Source organism: Hemitrygon akajei, chromosome 4 (genome assembly GCF_048418815.1).
Source record: "Hemitrygon akajei chromosome 4, sHemAka1.3, whole genome shotgun sequence".
NCBI lineage: Eukaryota > Metazoa > Chordata > Chondrichthyes > Myliobatiformes > Dasyatidae > Hemitrygon > Hemitrygon akajei.
In genome coordinates, this window is record NC_133127.1 from 67022051 (window position 1) to 67042222 (window position 20172).

The following is a 20172-nucleotide window of genomic DNA, read 5'->3' on the forward strand; positions in this document are numbered from 1 at the left end:
TAACAATGTGAAGAGAGCATGTCCTGAGAAATGGGGGTCCTTAATTTTGGCTGGGGGCAACACAAAATTAATATTTGTAGTGTAACAAAACTGCAATAGTCCACTATTTAACTGTCCAGAATCCCTTTGGTTCCACAGCTGGCTCATCAGTTGCTGCTTGTTACATGCCCTACGTACTCACTCTGTTCATTGGAAGTTTTATTACAATACTGTGTAACATCAAAAAAGTGAGTTAAAACTATATTTCATCATTGAGCAATCAAAAACAGCAAACATTTCAGCACCACTGAAGTCCCAAGCATGTTGGATATTGAAATTTAATTGGTTATGTAATATTGGTTGTGAGCAATGATTGTTACTTTAAGGCTACCATCCCTTTAAAAATTGTATCTTGTGATTAACAGCACTCTATGCTGCAAAGATGTTAAGAAAAATTCTTAAGAGACAGTCTGCGAAGAAACTACTTTTAAGCCAACATTTTGCCTAAACTCCTCGCTTCTGTACATTTATCAGACTTTACTAAAGGTTAAGAATCAAATGAGCACAAGTAACTTGCAGGTTTAAATTAACATCTACGTGTACCTCAACCACACTCCCAACACTCGTAAAAACAACAGGTAATGTTAACAGTTTATTGATGCATCATTTACAGACGATAGATAGGTGAAAACTGAACGCAACACATCACAAAAGATATCACAAATAACATTTCATCAGCAGGGGAGAGAAAAAGCAAAAAGGTTTCATTCCAAGTCTAGGCTTTCTTCTGTTCATGGAGTCCTACCAAAAGCAGAATTATGCACAACAGTTATCAAAATGTAAACAACAGATTATCAGCAACGCATTATCAGCTGGTGTAGCTTTGTTGCAAACAATTATATGTGGGTTTCACTGCAGTGAGAATGTTGAAAAGTTTACAAGGAGGCTTGCTGGCTTTAAACACTCAGAGGTACAGTAAAGCATGTTTTTTTCAGCTTCATGTAGTCTATTAATTTGACAATTTGTGACTGATCTTTCACCACAGCTTCTCACCATCAGTCTAAATTGATTCATTTACAAGAACTTTTACAGACCTACAACTTGCTTCCGGTTTCCTGTCCACAAAGAACTTTTGGTCTGCTTAACACCATGCTATTTCTAATAGCCAACACATAAGTCAGGCAGCAAAGTTAATTGCAATGGCTGTGAACAGCTCCATTACTATCAATTAATTTCAATGTTCACTGGCTGATGCATAAAAGCTACTTCTGTCTGAACACAAGTTCAGATTTCTTTTTTCCACGCAGGAAAAGAGAGCAGTTGACAACCAGAATAGATGAGTGTTATTATGAAGCAGACATACCAGCTAGGATTAGTTGAATGCCTAAAGTTTATATTGGTGTGTGCATCTAAATTAGTAGGAAGATAAATTACATCTCACTTTGATCAGTTTAAATCTCACTAAGATTTGGCATGTATAAACACAACATTTACACTGAAAAATGGGAATTGAATTTGGGGTTGGATCCAACTTCTAAATATTTACATAAATGAAACATCTAATGTCCCGAACAAACATAGTTTGATAAAGTACTGCTTCTAGTATCAGTAAGCTCTGATCTCAGCAAATTAACAACCATAAATCTACATCTCTTACATTGCTGCCGGCAGTGCTGAACTGCACAGCCTCTTCTCTTGACTTTCACATCTACAGTTTCATATTACTAGACTAGAATTATTGATCCCTATTTTAGATTAATGTTCGAAGCATGGCAGAGTGCAACAGGCACACTTGTCAGTTACACCAAAGCAGCGGCAGCTCAGAGACCTTTGGTGGAATATCTTGGTTTAAGTTGTAAAGTGTGCCTTCTACCTTTGATTTTTAAAAATAGCTCAATATTTAAATAACACGGAGGTTCTGAAGTAGGTTCTCATTGTCTCGCTGCCAGACAATTTTAGCAACACAATTAAGGAAAGACAGGAATTCCGGAAACTCGGAAACCATAAAATTTTGCTAATTGTGTAATATTGGATACTAAAACATGTGGAATGGAATCTGTTTTTGTAAAAGGGAGCCTTGAGCAACACTATTCATTCAATGTTGTAATATTAGCAAACACAAACTAAATACAAAGGTCATTTTTGGAGCTGAGATGGGCCACTAGGACATTCAACCCTGTTGCACTATTGATAAAATCGTAGCTGAACTCCTCAGTCCTGTAACTTTTCAGCACTTGCTTATTTACCTCTGCCTTAAAAGTAATCAGACTGCTTTCACTGACCTTTGAGGAAGAGAGTTCCAAAAAGCGTATTACCCAAAACGTTTCACATCATTTCAGTCTTAAATGAATAACCCTAATTTTAAAACTGTAATTCATAGCTCCATAGGCGTTTAACATCATCTTCATCCTCTTTAAGGAAATACCAAGAAGGACAGATAAAGGAGAATCAGTTTATTTAGATTTTCAGGAAGCCTTTGTCAAGGTGCCACTCATAAGGCTGCAAAACAAGATAAGAGCCCATGGTATTACTGGAAAGATACGGGCATGGCTGATTGGCATGAGGCAAAGAGTGGGAATAAAGGGAGCCTTTTCCAGTTGGCTGCCATTGACTAATGGTGTTCCGTAGGGTAGGCGTTGGGACTGTTTCTTATTACATTATATGTGATGACAGAATTGATGGCTTTGTGGTGAAGATAGGTGGAGGGACAGATAGTATTGAGGAAACAAGGAGGATGCAGAGGACTTAGACAGATTAGAATGGGAAAAGAATTGGGAAATGGAATACAGTGTCAGGAATTGTATAGTCATAAACATTGGTAGAAGGAAGAAAAACATAGACTATTTTCTAAATGGGCATAAAATTCAAAAATCCAAGGTGAAAAAGCACTTCAGAGTATCTGTGCAGGGTTCTCTAAAGGTTAACTTGCAGGTGAGTCGGTGGTGAGGAAGCCAATTGCAATGTTGCATTCATTTCAAAAGAACTAGAATAAAAAGCAAGGGTGTAACATTGGAGTTTCATAAAGCACTAGTGAGACCTCACTTGGAGTATTGTGACCAGTTTTGGGCCCCTTATCTAAGAAAGGATGTGCTGAAATTGGAGAGGGTTCAGAGGAGGTTCACTAGAATAGAGGAATGTCCATTTAGAATGGAGATGAGAAGGAATTTCTTTAGCCAGAGTGTGGTAAATCTGTGAAATTTGTTGCCATAGGCTGCTGTGGAAGCCAAGTCATTAAGTTTATTTAGAGCAGAGGTTCTTGATCAGTTACGACATGAAGAGGGAAACTGAATTAGCCATGATGAAATGGCCCAGCAGACTCGATGGGCAGAATGGCCTCATTCTGATCCTATCTCTTATGGTCGCATGATCTTATATCCACCCAGCCAAGAATTTTATGCATTCCATTCAAGACTCCTTTCACTAGTCTGAACTCCAACAGATGCATCCATTATCAGTCCTACCTTTTCTCATTAGATAACCTGTCCATTCCAGCTATTAGTCTGAAAACCTTTCTTTGGATTACTTCTAATTTATCAAAGGCCTTCCTTATATAATGAGACCAGTGCTGTTCAGCACTCTAAATGTAGCCTCACTAATGACCTATTTAACTGAAGCATGAACTCCCTGCATTTACTGCATTTTCAATCCTTGTAGCAATAAATAATAACATTCTGTAAGCTTTCCTCATTACTTGTACCTGCATACCACGCTTTTAAAAATTGATTTTTCCTGGATTAAGACACTCTGCACCCATCTCCTGGACTGGAAACATTTCATAAGGCATTCCTTGAAGAGATTCATCCCTGTATGCTCAACAAGATTTCCACAAGATGTTATCATTCTCTGTTCAACAGTTTCTCTGAGTCAGTGGGTGAAAGTAAACTAAGCCATGCCACTGTTGGGCATTCCTGGGACAATTAACTTTTAATACTATAAATTGGTACTTCTCTTTGTTACGTTCTCACACGTACCTTTGGGAAAACTAACCCCATTCAGCTAACTGTGCCCACAACATGACATGAACCAATACTCAAACTTCCTAATCCCCCAGGCCCTCCATACCCTTATTGCAAGATTCCAGACTCCCTGATGTCCCGATTTTCCAAAATTTCCTCAAAGCTTCAAGTCTACCTCTTCTACTGCCCCAACCACCAAGCATTCATCCCTCCAGTATCTACAAACCTCCACGCATCTAGTGCAAACTTTTGGATGTTCTACAATTTCTAATAACATCTCCTTTTTCTGCATTAATACATAGTCTATCCACCTATGAGGGGTGGGAATTCCTCATCGTTTAACAGTAACATACACTCTGTGGTCACTTTATTAGGTACAGTTGTACACCTGCTCATAAATGCAAATATCAAATCAGCAAATCGTGGCAGCAACTCAAAGCATTAAAGCACACAGACATGGTCAAGAGGTTCAGTTGTTGCTCAGACCAAATATCAGAATGAGGAAGAAAATTGATCTAAGTAACTTTGACCATGGAATGACTGTTCGTGCCAAACGGGGGGTTTGAGCATCTTAGAAACTGCTGATTTCCTGGAACTTTCACATACAACATTCTCTAAAGTTTACAGAGAATGATGCAAAAAAACAAAAACCATCCAGTGACTGGTGATTCTGAGGGCAAAAATGCCTTGTGAATGAGGGAAATCAGAGTGGATATGGCCTCGTCATGAAGTCCTCCTCGCCACTGAGCACATCTACACGGAGTGGAAAGCAGTGTCCATCATCAAGGGCCCCCACCACCCAGGCCATGCTCTCTTCTTGCTGCTGCCATCAAGAAGAAGGTACAGCAGCCTCAGGACCCAGAACACCAGGTTCAGGAACAGTTATTACCCCTCAACCATCAGGCTCTTAAACCATTGGAGATAACTTCACTCAGCTTCACTCACCCTGTCACTGCACTGTTCTCACAACCTATGGACTCATTTTCAAGGACTCGCCATCTCATGTTCTCAATGTTTATTGCTTATTTACTATTATTATTATTTCTTTTTTTCTGTTTATATTTGCACAGTTTGTTGTCTTTTGCACATTGTTTGTCCACCCTGTTATGGGCAGTCTTTCATTGATTCTATTGTGTTTACTGTAGTTACTGTGAATGCCTGCAAGAAAATGAATTTCAGGGTTATTTGTGGTGACATGTGTGTACTTTGAGAATAAATTAACTTTTAACTTTGAATATTGAGAATGGCCAGACTGGTTCGAGCTGCCAGGAAGGTGACAGTGACAGCATGATCATCTCTGAACGTCAACCTTTGAAGCGGATGTGCTACAGCAACAGAAAACCACAAACATACACTCAATGGCCACTTTGTTAGGTACCTCCTGTGCCTAATGAAGTGGTCTTTGAGTGTATGTTCTACTCAAATTGCATCATATAAAACAAACACATTTGTTTTCTCCACAAGTATACTTAAAAGGAAAGTTGGCAAACTGCTCTTAATCTCATGTGTCCAGTCTAACCAAGGTAGCATTTGAAACATTTATTTTTCACCTTGCAGAAACAGTCTCCTGGTGATTTATTTGACACTTTCCAAGAATTTACAATAAATTTTCCATTTTATCAATATCTATTTAAATGTTATTTTTAAGTCTGCTTCATCAATGCCCACAAGGTATATAATATGCGTAGCTCTTGACAAGTCCTCTGTAAGAAAACATTTATTCTTTCTTATCAATCAGTCAATCCAGAATTAACAAAACAAGTTGCCTTTATCAGCCTCCGCCAGACCCCATGCTCAACAATGCTTGTTTTGAAAAGGTCAGCATTAAATGAGCTGTATATCATACTTTCTTCAAACAAGAGCTGCCAACCTTATGAATTAGGACCCAACAGAGAGCGAGGTTGTATAATGCTGCAAAGTAAGTTATTTTGATGAGGCGTTGAGCATAATGTGAGAACTAAAATAATCAAATTTACCACATTTACAAAGCATCACTCCCTGCTTTATCTTCCTGTTATCTTATTTTAATTATAAATTCACTTATACATATTTATAAGCAATTTTGTAAGCTGTAAAGTGCCTATAGTGGGAATAGTCAAACCAGCCGCAGAGTAGTATAGATTTCCCGTCTTGCTGGTGCTGTCAGACGTCCATTCCACTTTCTCCAAAATACAACTGCAAATATTTAAAACCAGTGGAAAACTCAAGAATGATGATAACTTTGAAGTATTTTCTCAGTGAAAATTGCTTGTAGGGTTTTCACAATTCAGAACAGGGTCATTCTACATTTCAATTCTGTTAGTAGGCAAACTTATTCAGACAGGTTGGATTGACATTTGATCAGCAGCAAAAGTATTTCACTCTAAGCTTTCTTTTGTTCATGCATTTCTCCCAAAAGCAGAATAATGCACAACATTTTTAAAAGCTTAAACAAAAGGTTATCAGCAATACATTAGCAGGTTAAAGTCACAGAGTCATAGAACACTGCAGCACACTAACAGGTCCTGTGATCCATCTAGTTTGTGCCGAACCATTTATCTCCCATAGACCTACACCCAGACCATAGCCTCCCATACACGTAGCTATCCAATTATCTCCTAAATGCTGAATTCCAACCCACATCCACCATTTGTGCTGGCAGCTCGTTCCACACGCTCACAACCCTCTGAATGAAGAAGTTTCCTCTCAAGTTCCTTTTAAACTTTTCAACTTTCAGACCTCTGATTCTAGTCTCACTCAACCTCAGTGGAAAAAGCCTGCCTGCATTTACCTTAAATACATCCATCACAACTTTGTGTACCTTTATCAAATCTTCCCTCAATCTTCTATATTCTAGAGAATAAAGTCCTAACCTATTCTACCTTTCCTATAACTCTGGTCCTCAAGAGTTGTAAATTTTCTTGGCATTCTTTCAATCTTATTTACATCTTTCCTGTAGGTAAGTGACCAAAATACACACTTACTCCAAATTAGGCTGCACCAACGTGCACCAACGCCTTATACATTTTCAATACAATATCCCAACTCCTGCATGCAATACATTGATTTATGAAGGTCAATATGCCAAAACCTTTCTTTACAACTCTAACTACCTATGACGCTACATTCAAGGAATTATAGATCTGTATTCTCTGATCTCTCTGTTCTACCACACTCTTCAGTGTCCTACCACTTACCGTGCCCTACTCTGGTTGGTCTTCCTGAAGTACAACATCTCTCACTTGTCTGCGGAAAGTTCCACCTGCCATTTTTCGGCCCATTTTTCCAGCTGATTCAGACCCCACTGCAAGCTTTGATAGCCTTCCTCACTGTCCACTACAATCCCCAATCTTGGTGCCATCCATTGTACATCATGCCAAACCAATCTCACTGCCAGACTGTTTTGAAGGAGGTATATTGATGTCGTTTGATCAATTAAAAAATAAATATAAAATATCAAATAACACTCTTTTCTGTTATTTTCAATTAAAGGCCTATTTACGAGATAAACTGGGTCAAACAATGTTAATGCCAAAACCTAATGAAATAGAAATCTTAATTCAAAAAGGAAAAATTAAAAAATTTATATCTTGTCTGTATAATTTGATTCAAAATCAGATAATTAAACCAGGAATTCATAAATCAAGACAAAAATGGGAAACTGATTTGAATATTAAAATTGATGAAAAAAATTGGCCAAGATTATGTCTTGATAGTATGATAAATACAATAAATGTCCGACTTAGATTAGTACAATATAATTTTTTACATCAATTATATATAACACCACAGAAAATAAATAGATTAAATTCAAATTTATCTGACCAATGTTTTCGATGTAATCAAGAAATTGGTACCTTTTATCATTCTACTTGGTCTTGTTCTAAAATTCAACCTTTTGGGATAAATTTAAGACTTTTACTGGAACAAATTATTGGAATACAACTCCCACATAGCCCAATATTATTTTTATTAGGTGATATTGAAGGGATAATACCGAAACCTAAATTGAATAATTATCAGAAAAAATTTATAAAAATTGCATTGGCAGTAGCCAAAAAAGCTATTGCAGTTACTTGGAAATCAGATTCATACTTAACTATGGACCGTTGGAATAATGAAATATATAGCTGCATTCCACTTGAAAAAATTACTTATAATTTACGAAATGAATATGATATATTTTTGAAAATTTGGCACCCCTATCTACAAAAGATAGGATTAAATATATAGTCCTTTGAAGATAAAATTATGTTATTTGGGGAAAATAAAAACTAAAGTTATTTTGAACTCCATGGAGCATGTGGGGATCCTCCGATATCCAGGCAATCTTTCTATTTTTTTTCTTTCTTTTTTTTCAGATAGGGATCTAAGGTGGGGGAGGGTCAACATTAATTTTTCACTATTCTAATATTCTATTCATTTTATGTAATTCTCTTTAAAAATTAATAAATAAATAAATAAAAATAATAATAGTGATGTATAAAACAGGAGAAAAGTACTAAGAAAGCATCTGGCTGCCATGTGATTTTGGTCTTGACGGCCAATGTCAAAACATACTTCAAGAGAACAAATCATCACAAGGCATCTGGCACTGATGTTATACCTGGCTGGGTACTGAAAATCTGTGCCAATCTGGCTGGAGTGCTCGAGGACAGCTTCAACCTCCCACTGCTGCAGTCTGAGATTCCCACCTGTTTCAAAAGGGCAGCAATCATACCGGTGGTTATGGCTAGAATTAACTCTTTCAGGAGCAAGAAACTACTCCTGCTTCAATTCAACTACTGCCAAAACAAATCTATGGCAGAAGCATTCTTACTGGCTCTCCACTCCACTCTGGGGCACCCAGACAACAGAAAAGCATATGTTAGGCTGCTACATATCAATTACAGCTCAGCATTCAATACCATCCTCCTCTCGGTAATAATCACTAAGCTTCTTGTCTTGCATCTCTGTACTTCCTTCTGCAATGAGATCTTCATCTTCCTTGTTGCAAGACCACAGTCAGTATAGATTAGAAATAACATCTCCTCCTGACTGACAATCAACACAAGTGCACCGCAAGGATGTTTGCTTCGCCCACTGCTCTACACTCATGACTTTATGACTAAGCACCATCCAAATGCCATCTATAAATTCATGGATGAACTGACTGTTGACAGAATTTCAGATGGCAACAAGGGACATACAGGAGTGAGATAGATCACCTGGTTGAATGGTGTCACAGCAACAAACTTACACTCAACATAAGCAAGACCAAAGAATTGATGGTGGGCTTCAGGAAGGGGAAGTTGGGAGAGCAAGAACCAGCCCTCATTGAGGGGTCAGCAGTAGAAAGGAAAAACAGCTTAAAGTTCCTTTGTGCTAACATCTCAGAGGATATGTCCCATGCCCAACATACTGATACAAGCACGAAGAAGTCATGTCAGCGACTCTACCTCTGTGGGGGTTTAAGAGATTTGGTATGTCACCAGTGATCCTTGCAAATTTCCTTAGATGCCCGGTGGTGTATATTATGACCGCAATGGGGACTCTAAAGCAGAGAATCACAAGAGGCTGCAAGGTTCTATAGATTCAGCCAGCTGCATCACAGGCACAACCCGCCCACCATCGAGGACATCCTCAAGAGGTGCTGCCTCAAGAAGGTGACGTCCATCACTAAGGACCCTCACCACACAGTACATGCCCTCTTCTCATTTCTACCAGCAGTTCAGAGGTGCAGGAACTTGAAAACCCACACTCAGCAATTCAGGAACAACTTTTCCCTCTGTCATCACATCTGAATTGTCTCTGAAACTCATTATTCCTTTATTTCTCTGTTTTTTAAATTTTTAATGCATATAATTTTATGCCTTCACTGCCTCTGCAAAACAGCACATTTCACATGATATAATACAGTGATAGTAAACCTGATTCTGATTATGAGCCATGTCTTCTTTTGCCTTTGTAAAATTGGAATCATAACTGAAGCGTGAGATCCCAAAGCCATTGGCATCTGGAGGCAAATGGCATTGTATTAGTTAAAGAGCCTTCTCAATGCACAAGAGCTCACTCTATTACTTCCTCAAGTTAAAGCCTAAAAAATGTCACTGTGCAGGCATTAGCCTGTCTTAAATTTCTAAACTTGTCTCACCAATAAATTATAAGACGATCTGAAGATCAGTTTCTCAGTGCAAAAGGAGTACTCTTGCACGCTCTTCAAAGCACATGCCACTGCTCATTTCTGCTCAGCCAGCTTCCCAAGGTTTGCTCAGCAGAAGCTACTGGCGAGATAGACATTTTTTTTAAATGCAAGAGTTTCCACAGATTAACAATAACATTACTATGAGGCTCAAACCCATGGTCTTTCAATGCTTGAGCCTCTTAGTTCATGGACATCCTGGAGAGATGGGCTATGATTAAACATAACCTAGGGATTTACAGACAATTTTGAAACCTAGCAGCATATGAACACAATACATATGGTTTTACAAAGGAAATATAGAGAAGTAAAAAAATAATGGCAATAATAATTTCCCCATGGGGATGAATAAAGTATCTATCATCTAAAAAAGGCAAAGACTTATCTTTATGCAACATACACAAGATGCTGAAGAAATCAGCAGGTCAGGCAGCATCTATGGAAATTAATAAACAGGCCAAGGGTCCTGAGGCCAAGACCCTTCCTCAGGACTGGAAAGGAAGGCAAAAGACAGCAGAATAAAAATGTGGAGAGAAGGGAGGGAAGTTAGCTAGAAGGTGATAGGTGAAGCCAGGTGGGTAGGAAAGGTAAAGGGCTGGAGAGAAAGGAATCTGATAGAAGAGGAGAGTGGACCAGAGGAGAAAGGAAAGAAGAGGTCCCAAGGGGAAGTGATAGGCAGGTGAAAGGAGGTAAAAAGTCAGAGTGAGGAATAGAGAAAGGGGGGGGAGGGGAAGATTTTTTTTACCCAGAAGGAGAAATCAATATTCATGCCATCGGGTTGGAGGCTACCCAGATGGAATACAGATGTTGTTCCTCCACCCTAAGAGTGGCCTCACCTCGGCACAAGAGAAGCCCTGGACTGACATGTTGGAACAGGAATGGGAATAGGAATTGGAATTAAAATGTCTAGCCAGCAGGAAATACCGCATTTTGCTCATGAAGTGGAGGTGCTTGACGAAGCGGTCTCCCAATTTACAGCAGGTCTCGCCGGTGTACAGAAGGCCACATCGGGAACACCGGACACAATAGACAAGTCCAGCTGATTTGCAGGTGAACTGTTGCCTCACATGGAAGGACTGTTTGAGACCCTGAACGGAGGTAAGGGAAGAGGTGCATTGGCCGGTGTCGCAGTTTGCCTGCTTGCAGGGATGTGCTGGGAGGGAGAATAGTGGGGAGGGACGAACGGACAAGAGAATCACTGAGGGAGCAACCCCTGCGGAAAGTGGAGAGAGGGGGAGGTAAAGACAGGTTTGCCTGTAGGATCCCTAGATCCTAACACCAATGATTAAACCTGTATTTATTCTGTGCCTTTTATGTTTTCTAGAGATTCAAAACTGATTTATAACAGTGTGGTTACTTTTTTGTGAAACCTATTGGCTAAATTGTTCATAACAAAGAGAAAGGAATAAGTGACCAGCTGACCTGTGTCAGTGAATATATTTGAGACAGTTTATTTGCTCACCTGCAACAGGGAACATCATATAAAGCAGCACGTGTACAAAATTCCTTTGAAGCAATAAAACAGATATTATATTATGCAAGAATGAAAGTTAGATTTTCTGTTTTAAATGCTTGGGTAATAATACTCAGCCTGACACTTTGGTGGAAAGGATGGGTGATGGGGGAACAAGATGAGGAGGAGGAAATTGTGAAACATCTGTTTGGAGACTGTTCACTTGCACTTGCTCACTGACTGAACAGAACATTTTTTTTCTATTAAAAGTATAAAACTAGCATTGCTTTATAGATAATCAATGTACATCCATAAACTTCCTTCTCCAAACTGAATAATGTCTTTAACTATAACTATTATAAATCCAATAACTATGGATTTAAATAATATTATGCATTTTGTTTATGAATCCACAATGAATAGAACCTGCATTGTTTGCCTGTTGCTGTTGGTTTAGAGACATATAAATGTGCTTATTTCTACAAGTAAAATTCAGTCAACTATGTTCTTCGGCTTTTCCAGTCCTCATCACTCATCTGCGTGGTCTGACTTAGAATCAAGTGGGAAGAATGCCAACCCCAGTAATATGTTTAGTCTTTCAGGTTCTTTCTCTGAAAGACATCATGCCAAGTCATTCAGCACTTCTGTATCACACATGTGCTGGGCTTAGATACAAATTTATAAATTCTGACAGGGAAAACTTCCTTAATTCCAAAATTCAATACATTTTATTTAAATTAATTGTTCTTCAGTTGCCTTATGGTCTTACTCAAAGAAGGTAGGAGAGTAAGGTGAAAAAGTTATTTTTTTTAAATCATAATAACAAAATAATTTATATTTTTTAATGATGCAGCTATTAAGTTGAAGCTCACATTGGCTTTACAGCTTCTAGTATTCTTGTGTCAGATGTTGAGGGTCTAGTCTTTCTGTGTTAGTCACTGTAGTGCCTTTTTGATATTTTATCTTGTGTTGTGCTTTGATAATCTTTTGCCTAACATACTCCTGTAATCATTTGGTGATATTACTCCCTACATTTTATTCCAATGTCTTTTTGGTTAGACGGAAGCTTGGGCAAGGTATAGCGGAAGCCTCAGGTAAATTTTGAGTGACTGAAGGAGTAGGAAGGATTTGGAGTGCGTTGCAGGCCAACTTTTAGCAGTACAGGTTAGGGGTGGGCTGATGCAGGAAAGGAAAGTGAATGAGGTGCACATTTTTATATACTGATACTAAGAATAGTGCAGGGTCAACGGAAAGCTCAGCTTATTAAAAAAAGTTGCTGCCAATTGTCAGTCCAGTCAGGAAGCAGGAAAGACAAGCAATTTAAAATATATATCAGTGGAACTGGTAGAGGGAAAAATAAAAACAAAATTTAACCTTTGTATCTAAAAATGTGAATTTAATTATATTAGACTGCCACCTAATGATCACATGCCTCAACTTAAGTTTTATAAAAAGCTTCAAGTGAAAAATTGATCTAAATTATAATACCAAGTAATAAGATATAAAAATAAACAATGTTATTCAGCTAGCATTTTAAGGTTAAAACGACAATCAAGATTAATTTTGAATAAAAACACAAAATGCTGGCAGAACTCAGCAGGCCAGACAGCATCTATGGGAGGAGGTAGTGACGACGTTTCGGGCCGAAACCCTTCATCAGGAGTGAAGTAACATGGGATGGTCGAGGGGGGATAAGAAGTTGGGGGAGGGATAAAGTAGAGAGCTAGGAAGTGATAGGCTGGAGGGAAATAGGCTAGGGTGAAGGTGGAGAATTATGGGAAATAAAAGAGAAAGAAAGGTAGGGCTGGGGGGGAGATTATAGGGAGGGGGGAAAAGAGAGAGAGAGAAAGAGAACCAGACTAAAATAATATAGGGATGGGGGTAAGGGGGGGCAGGGGTATCAACGGTCAGTGAGTTGGATGTTCATGCCAGCAGGTAGGAGGCTACCTAGGCGGGAGATAAGGTATTGCTCCATCGACCTGCGTGTGGCCTCATCTTGACGGTAGAGGAGGCCATGGACAGACATGTCGGAGTGGGAGTGGTCTGTGGAATTGAAGTGTGTGGCCACAGGGAGATCCCGCCACTGCTGGAGGACTGAGCGCCGGTGTTCGGCGAAACGGTCTCCCAGTCTGCGGCGGGTCTCCCCAATGTATAAATGGCCACATCCATCCCAGGCCCCAGACAGTCCTTTCAGGTGAGGCACCACTTCACCTGCGAGTCAACTGGGGTGATATACTGTATCCGGTGCTCCCGATGTGGCCTATCATTCCCTTGGGTCAGCGCTGGGCCTACATATCCTTCGATTTTGGTACAAAAAAAATAGAGAAATTTTCAATGCTTTTCTTCACTTTTGTAACATTATAATATAAATATTCACCTATCAAATTCAGAGGCTGGTCTTAACTGAAAGGCCATTATTGTCTATCCCACTGATACAGACACTGATGAGAAACAAGCTTAGTGGCTGCACAGACTATCCATGTATTGGAATGGGTGAGGGTTGGATGGGGGAAGTGTCATATCAAACATTGCTTTTGGACCTGGGTGATCACTCCCTGGGCTCGGAGACTGAACAGCACTTTTTGGTTAGTCTATCACTCATTCCCTGACAATTCCAAAGCAAATCCCCATTACCTTGAACTAGGTTGGTCTCAATTTCACATTATTCCATTTCAGTTCATATTTTTAAGTGCAAGAGAAATTCCAGATCTATAACTTTTAAAGGGTGAGTGGATAATAATCTGAAGAATATTTTCTTGCATTAGCCTAGAAAAATGTTGTCATAACAAAATTACCTCATGTAATGTGTTCTTAAGTTCTTCATTTGTTACCACGAACTTTTCATTAATTAATAAAACGAAAAGTACTTAGGTGATATGTGACTTAATGACCCACCATGCTACCAACCTACAAGCAAAATCCCCTGGATGTCAGCTTCAAGAGTGTGTGGTTCACTTTAATTTAATTTTGGCAATGATATTCCTTCATACATTTTTCTGAAAAAATCCTTATTTATGTTGAAGAGATTTTGAATACAGGTCTACAGCATAGAACATTTCTTGGCAGCATGCAAAACTAATTCATTAATTAAAGCACAATTTAAACATTAGCTTTGGGTCCATTCGCAGCTGAGTTATCCTATGCCACATGGCTGACGGAGTTGAAAAAATCTGATTTGACATCTCAGTCAATGTTGGGTGCCACATTCTTACCCTGTATTAATTGGTGCAGTCCAACTCCATGTATCAACTTTCATTATGTCATAGGAACCACAAGCTGCTTTTAGTACATAACAAATTTGTATGAAAAATTGGATGAATGTAATCTCCTCTCACTTACAAGAATAACTCAACAGCATCAGCAGCTTGTTTCTGTTGCAAAGCTATCAGTGAGGCTGAATTTCCCAGTACTGCCGCACACGTTTAAAGTTTTCGCTGTTCAATATATTCTCAAAAGCATTATTATTTTCTGAGTCCTGATGAATGGTCTTGGCATGAAATGTTGACTATTTATTCATTTCCATAGATGCTGCCTGACCTGCTGAACTCCTCCAGTATTTTGTGTGTCTTGCTCTGCATTTCCAGCATCTGCAGAATCTCTTGTGGTTATTGTTTCCTTACTTACCTCAAATTTAACTTTATTTTGTCCTTCCTTGATGGCATTAACCGCATGCTGGGTAAAATTCCGAGAACAGTAGTTGTGATGCTGTAAATGTATAATTATTTGAATGTATTTTTGCAATGAATTTTGCAGCTTATTCAGCCACTCACCAAAACTAGCCTCTCCTGCAGTTCATACATATACACTTCCAAAAGAAGTTGCAGAATAATCTTCTTGACCCCTTACTGAATATCCCCTTCCCTGGAGCCTGCAACAAACTGTAATTCCTATCACTGTCTCTGTGGAAATCAATTACTTTAGACCATAAGGCCAGAAGACATAGGAGCAGAATTAGGCCATTCAGCCCATCGAGGTTGCTCCACCATTTGGTCATGGTTCATTTACTTTCCCTCTCAACACCATTTTCCTGCCTTCTCCCCGTACCCTTTGACTCCCTTAATAATCAAGGAACTATCACACTCTGCTTTAAATGCACCCAATAACTTGGCCTGCACAACCATCTATGGCAATGAACTCCACAGATTCACCATCCTCTGGCCAAAGAAATTCCTCCTCATCTCTGTTGTGAATGGGCCTCATTGTATTCTGAGGCTGTGTCCTCTGGTCTTAGACTCCCCCACTATTAGACTCTGATAGGCAGGGGACCAGCATTCTGGCAGACAGGTTTGCCACTGAAACATGGATGTGTTTAAACTAAGTAGTGGGGGGGAGGGGATGAACTGGAAATATAAGGATGGAGTTAAGGGGAAAGTGAAAAAAAGAAAAGTTAAAAAGGACAACAGAATCAATGGAGTAGAAAGCTCAAGAAGAGATCATACAGTATGGCCAAGTGAAATAGGAATTGATATGAAAGGAGAGGAGAGTAACGAATTAAAAGTATTATATATGAATGCGCGAAGTATAAGGAATAAAGTAGATGAGCTTGAGGCTCAGTTGGAAATTGGCAAGTACGATGTGGGAATAACAAAGACATGGCTTCAAGCGGACAGGGCCTGGGAAATGAATATTCAAGGTTATACATCTTATCGAAAGGACAGACTGACTGGAAGAGGGGGTGGGGTGGCTCTGTTGGTGAGGAATGATATTCAGTCCCTTGCAAGGGGGGACATAGAAACAGGGGATGTAGAGTCAGTATGGATAGAACTGAGAAATTCTAAGGGTAGAAAGACCCTAATGGGAGTTATCTACAGGCCCCCAAACAGCAGTCTGGATGTAGGGTGTAAGTTGAATGAAGAGTTAAAATTGGCATGTCGCAAAGGTAATGATACAGTTGCCATGGGGGATTTCAACATGCAGGTAGACTGGGAGAATCAGAATGGTACTGGACCCCAAGAAAGGGAGTTAGTGGAGTGTCTCCGAGATGGATTCTTAGAACAGCTTTGTACTGGAGCCTACCAGGGAGAAGGCAATTCTAGATTTAGTGTTGTGCAATGAACCGGATTTGATCAGGGACCTCGAGGTAAAGGAACCATTAGGAAGCAGTGACCATAATATGATATGTTTTAACCTACAATTTGAGAAGGAGAAGGGAAAATCGGATGTGTCAGTATTACAGTTGAACAAAGGGAACTATGGAGCTATGAGGGAGGAGCTGGCCAAAGTTCAATGGAACAATACCCTAGGAGGGAAGACAGTGGAACAAAACTGGCAGGTATTTCTGGGAATAATGCAGAGGGTGCAGGATCAGTTCATTCCAAAGAGGAAGAAAGATCCTAAGGGGAGTATAGGGATGACGAGGGAAGTAAAGGGCAGTATAAAAATAAAAGAGAAGAAGTATAACATAGCAAAGATGAGCGGGAAGCCGGAGGACTGGGAAGCTTTTAAAGAGCAACAGGAGATAACAAAAAAGGCAATACGCCAAGAAAAAAATGAGGTACGAAGGTAAACTAGCCAAGAATATAAAGGAGGATAGTAAAAGCTTCTTTAGGTATGTGAATAGCAAAAAAATAGTTAAGACCAAAATTGGGCCATTGAAGACAGAAACGGGTGAATTTATTATGGGGAACAAGGAAATGGCAGATGAGTTGAACAGGTACTTTGGATCTGTCTTCACTAGGGAAGACACAAACAATCTCCCAGATGTAATAGTGGCCAAAGGAACTAGGGTAAAGGATGAACTGAAGGAAATTTATATTAGGCAAGAAACGGTGTTGGATAGACTGTTGAGTCTGAAGGCTGATAAGTCCCCGGGACCTGATGGTCTGCATCCAAGGGTACTTAAAGAGGTGGCTCTAGAAATCGTGGACACATTGGTAATCATTTTCCAATGTTCTATAGATTCAGGAACAGTTCCTGCTGATTGGAGGGTGGCTAATGTTGTCCCACTTTTCAAGAAAGGAGGGAGAGAGAAAACAGGGAATTATAGACCGGTTAGCCTGACGTCAGTGGTGGGAAAGATGCTGGAGTCAATTATAAAAGAGGAAATTACGACACATTTGGATAGCAGTAGAAGGATCAGTCCGAGTCAGCATGGATTTATGAAGGGAAAATCATGCTTGACTAACCTTCTGGAGTTTTATGAGGATGTAACTATGAAAATGGACAAGGGAGAGCCAGTGGATGTAGTGTACCTGGACTTACAGAAAGCTTTTGATGAAGTCCCACATAGGAGATTAGTGGGCAAAATTAGGGCACATGGTATTGGGGGCAGACTACTGACATGGATTGAAAATTGGCTGGCTGACAGGAAACAAAGAGTAGCGATTAACGGGTCCCTTTCGGAATGGCAGGCTGTGACCAGTGGGGTACCACAAGGTTCGGTACTGGGACCGCAGCTGTTTACAATATACATTAATGATTTAGATGAAGGGATTAAAAGTAACATTAGCAAATTTGCTGATGACACAAAGCTGGGTGGCAGTGTGAAATGTCAGGAGGATGTTATGAGAATGCAGGGTGACTTGGACAGGTTGGGTGAGTGGGCAAGTGTATGGCAGATGCAGTTTAATGTGGATAAATGTGAGGTTATCCACTTTGGTGGCAAGAACAGGAAGGCAGATTACTATCTAAATGGAGTCAAGTTAGGAAAAGGGGAAGTACAACGAGATCTAGGTGTTCTTGTACATCAGTCAATGAAAGCAAGCATGCAGGTACATCAGGCAGTGAAGAAAGCTAATGGCATGCTGGTTTTTATAACAAGAGGAATTGAGTATAGGAGTAAAGAGGTCCTTCTGCAGCTGTACAGGGCCTTGGTGAGACCCCACCTGGAGTATTGTGTGCAGTTTTGGTCTCCAAATTTGAGGAAGGACATTCTTGCTATTGAGGGAGTGCAGCGTAGGTTCACAAGGTTAATTCCCAGAATGGCGGGACTGTCATATGTTGAAAGATTGGAGCGACTGGGCTTGTATACACTGGAATTTAGAAGGATGAGAGGGGATCTGATTGAAACATATAAGATTATTAAGGGATTGGACACACTGGAGGCAGGAAGCATGTTCCCGCTGATGGGTGAGTCCAGAACTAGAGGCCACAGTTTAAGAATAAGGGGTAGGCCATTTAGAACAGAGATGCGGAAAAACTTTTTCACCCAGAGAGTGGTGGATATGTGGAATGCTCTGCCCCAGAAGGCAGTGGAGGCCAAGTCTCTGGATGCATTCAAGAGAGAGTTAGATAGAGCTCTTATACATAGCGGGGTCAAGGGATATGGGGAGAGGGCAGGAACGGGGTACTGATTGTGTATGATCAGCCATGATCACAGTGAATGGCAGTGCTGGCTCGAAGGGCCGAATGGCCTACTCCTGCACCTACTGTCTATTGTCTATTGTCTATGGAAAGCATGCTCTCCATGTCCACGCTCTCCAGGCCTTTCATATTCATTCGATTTCAATGAGATCCCCTCTCGTTCTTCTGAACTCCCATGAGTACAAAAACATTGGGAAACAATGTCCTCTAAAAGACCTCTAAGGTTAGTATGTATCAGCAATAACTGCAAAAGAAGCTGACAGGCATTACTTTGTCTAGGTATACTTGGGCCACCCACCTAATAAATAATCGTAAGAGGTATGTGACAGTTTTTGAAGGTATGCCATTTTCCACATTTATTGCAGGTCATTTTATTGCAGAATGAATGTATTGACTTAGAACATCAATTAGAGCAACCTCTTTGTACACTTTTCTCCCAGTTGAATCTCTCTTTCACCAGATATCAAATGGTGAAGACTGTTCAATTACACGTCAACTGAATCTGTTTTCTACTTCTGCCATTGTTTTGCCACCTGCTGATTTTTACACTGCATGGTCTCCGGAAAGTCTACCAGTAATTATCACATACATTCAGTAAAAAAAGCTGCCAAAATAACCTCTACCTACATGCAACCACTTAACCTTTACTTGACTGTGATGCCATTGATAGTTCACCTTATCCCTTTGGCAAATCTGCAGTGCAAGACCCAATAGGACAAGTTTACCATGGATAATAAATGAGGGTGCAGTCTTAGTGTTGAAAATGGATAGTTCACCCAACTAGGCATATATGTAAGGCACAGATATCCAAAATGGACCAAGTTCTCTCCATGAGATTTATTAATCAGGATGTAATCCTGAGACATCAAAAAATTTAATCCATTTGCAACGTGGCACTTCATCAAAGGCAACAGACTGAACTGGAGGGCAGTGGTTGACTTTCCTGCCACTGGACAGTCCAGAAATAAAAACCAGAGGTTGTAAATAAAAGCACAAAATATTCTCATTTGTGATGAGAGAAATATGGCTAGCCTTGCATTTTGATTGGTCATTGTGTGAAATGCTAATTCTGTTTCACTTTCCACAGATGCCTGTTTGGGTTCTTGGACCAACCTGCACCACCCTTATCACTACTTCTGTACAGCAACACTATAAACTCTTTGCACTACGAATGATTTTTTTTTTCACTTTATTTGTGTTATGGTTTTTGTCTAATTTAGTATAACTGATCTTGTTAATTTATGTTTTCTTGTGAATGTTAGATATCTCCTGCTATAGGTCTTTGAATTTAATGCAAGTACGCTTTACCATTGCACCTATGC

The 20172-nt window shown here is 39.7% G+C and overlaps 1 protein-coding gene and 1 long non-coding RNA gene across 11 annotated transcripts in view; one reads left to right on the forward strand and one right to left on the reverse strand.

Annotated features, from left to right (window-relative positions):
- The window catches only part of inpp4b (inositol polyphosphate-4-phosphatase type II B), an 801341-nt gene that overhangs the window by 299502 nt on the left and 481667 nt on the right, over nt 1-20172 (reverse strand). The window lies entirely within an intron of this gene.
- Nucleotides 824-20049, forward strand: LOC140726414 (uncharacterized). The gene is made up of 3 exons (XR_012098628.1): nt 824-949; nt 11074-11193; nt 19938-20049. It is a non-coding gene; the product is annotated as an uncharacterized lncRNA (long non-coding RNA).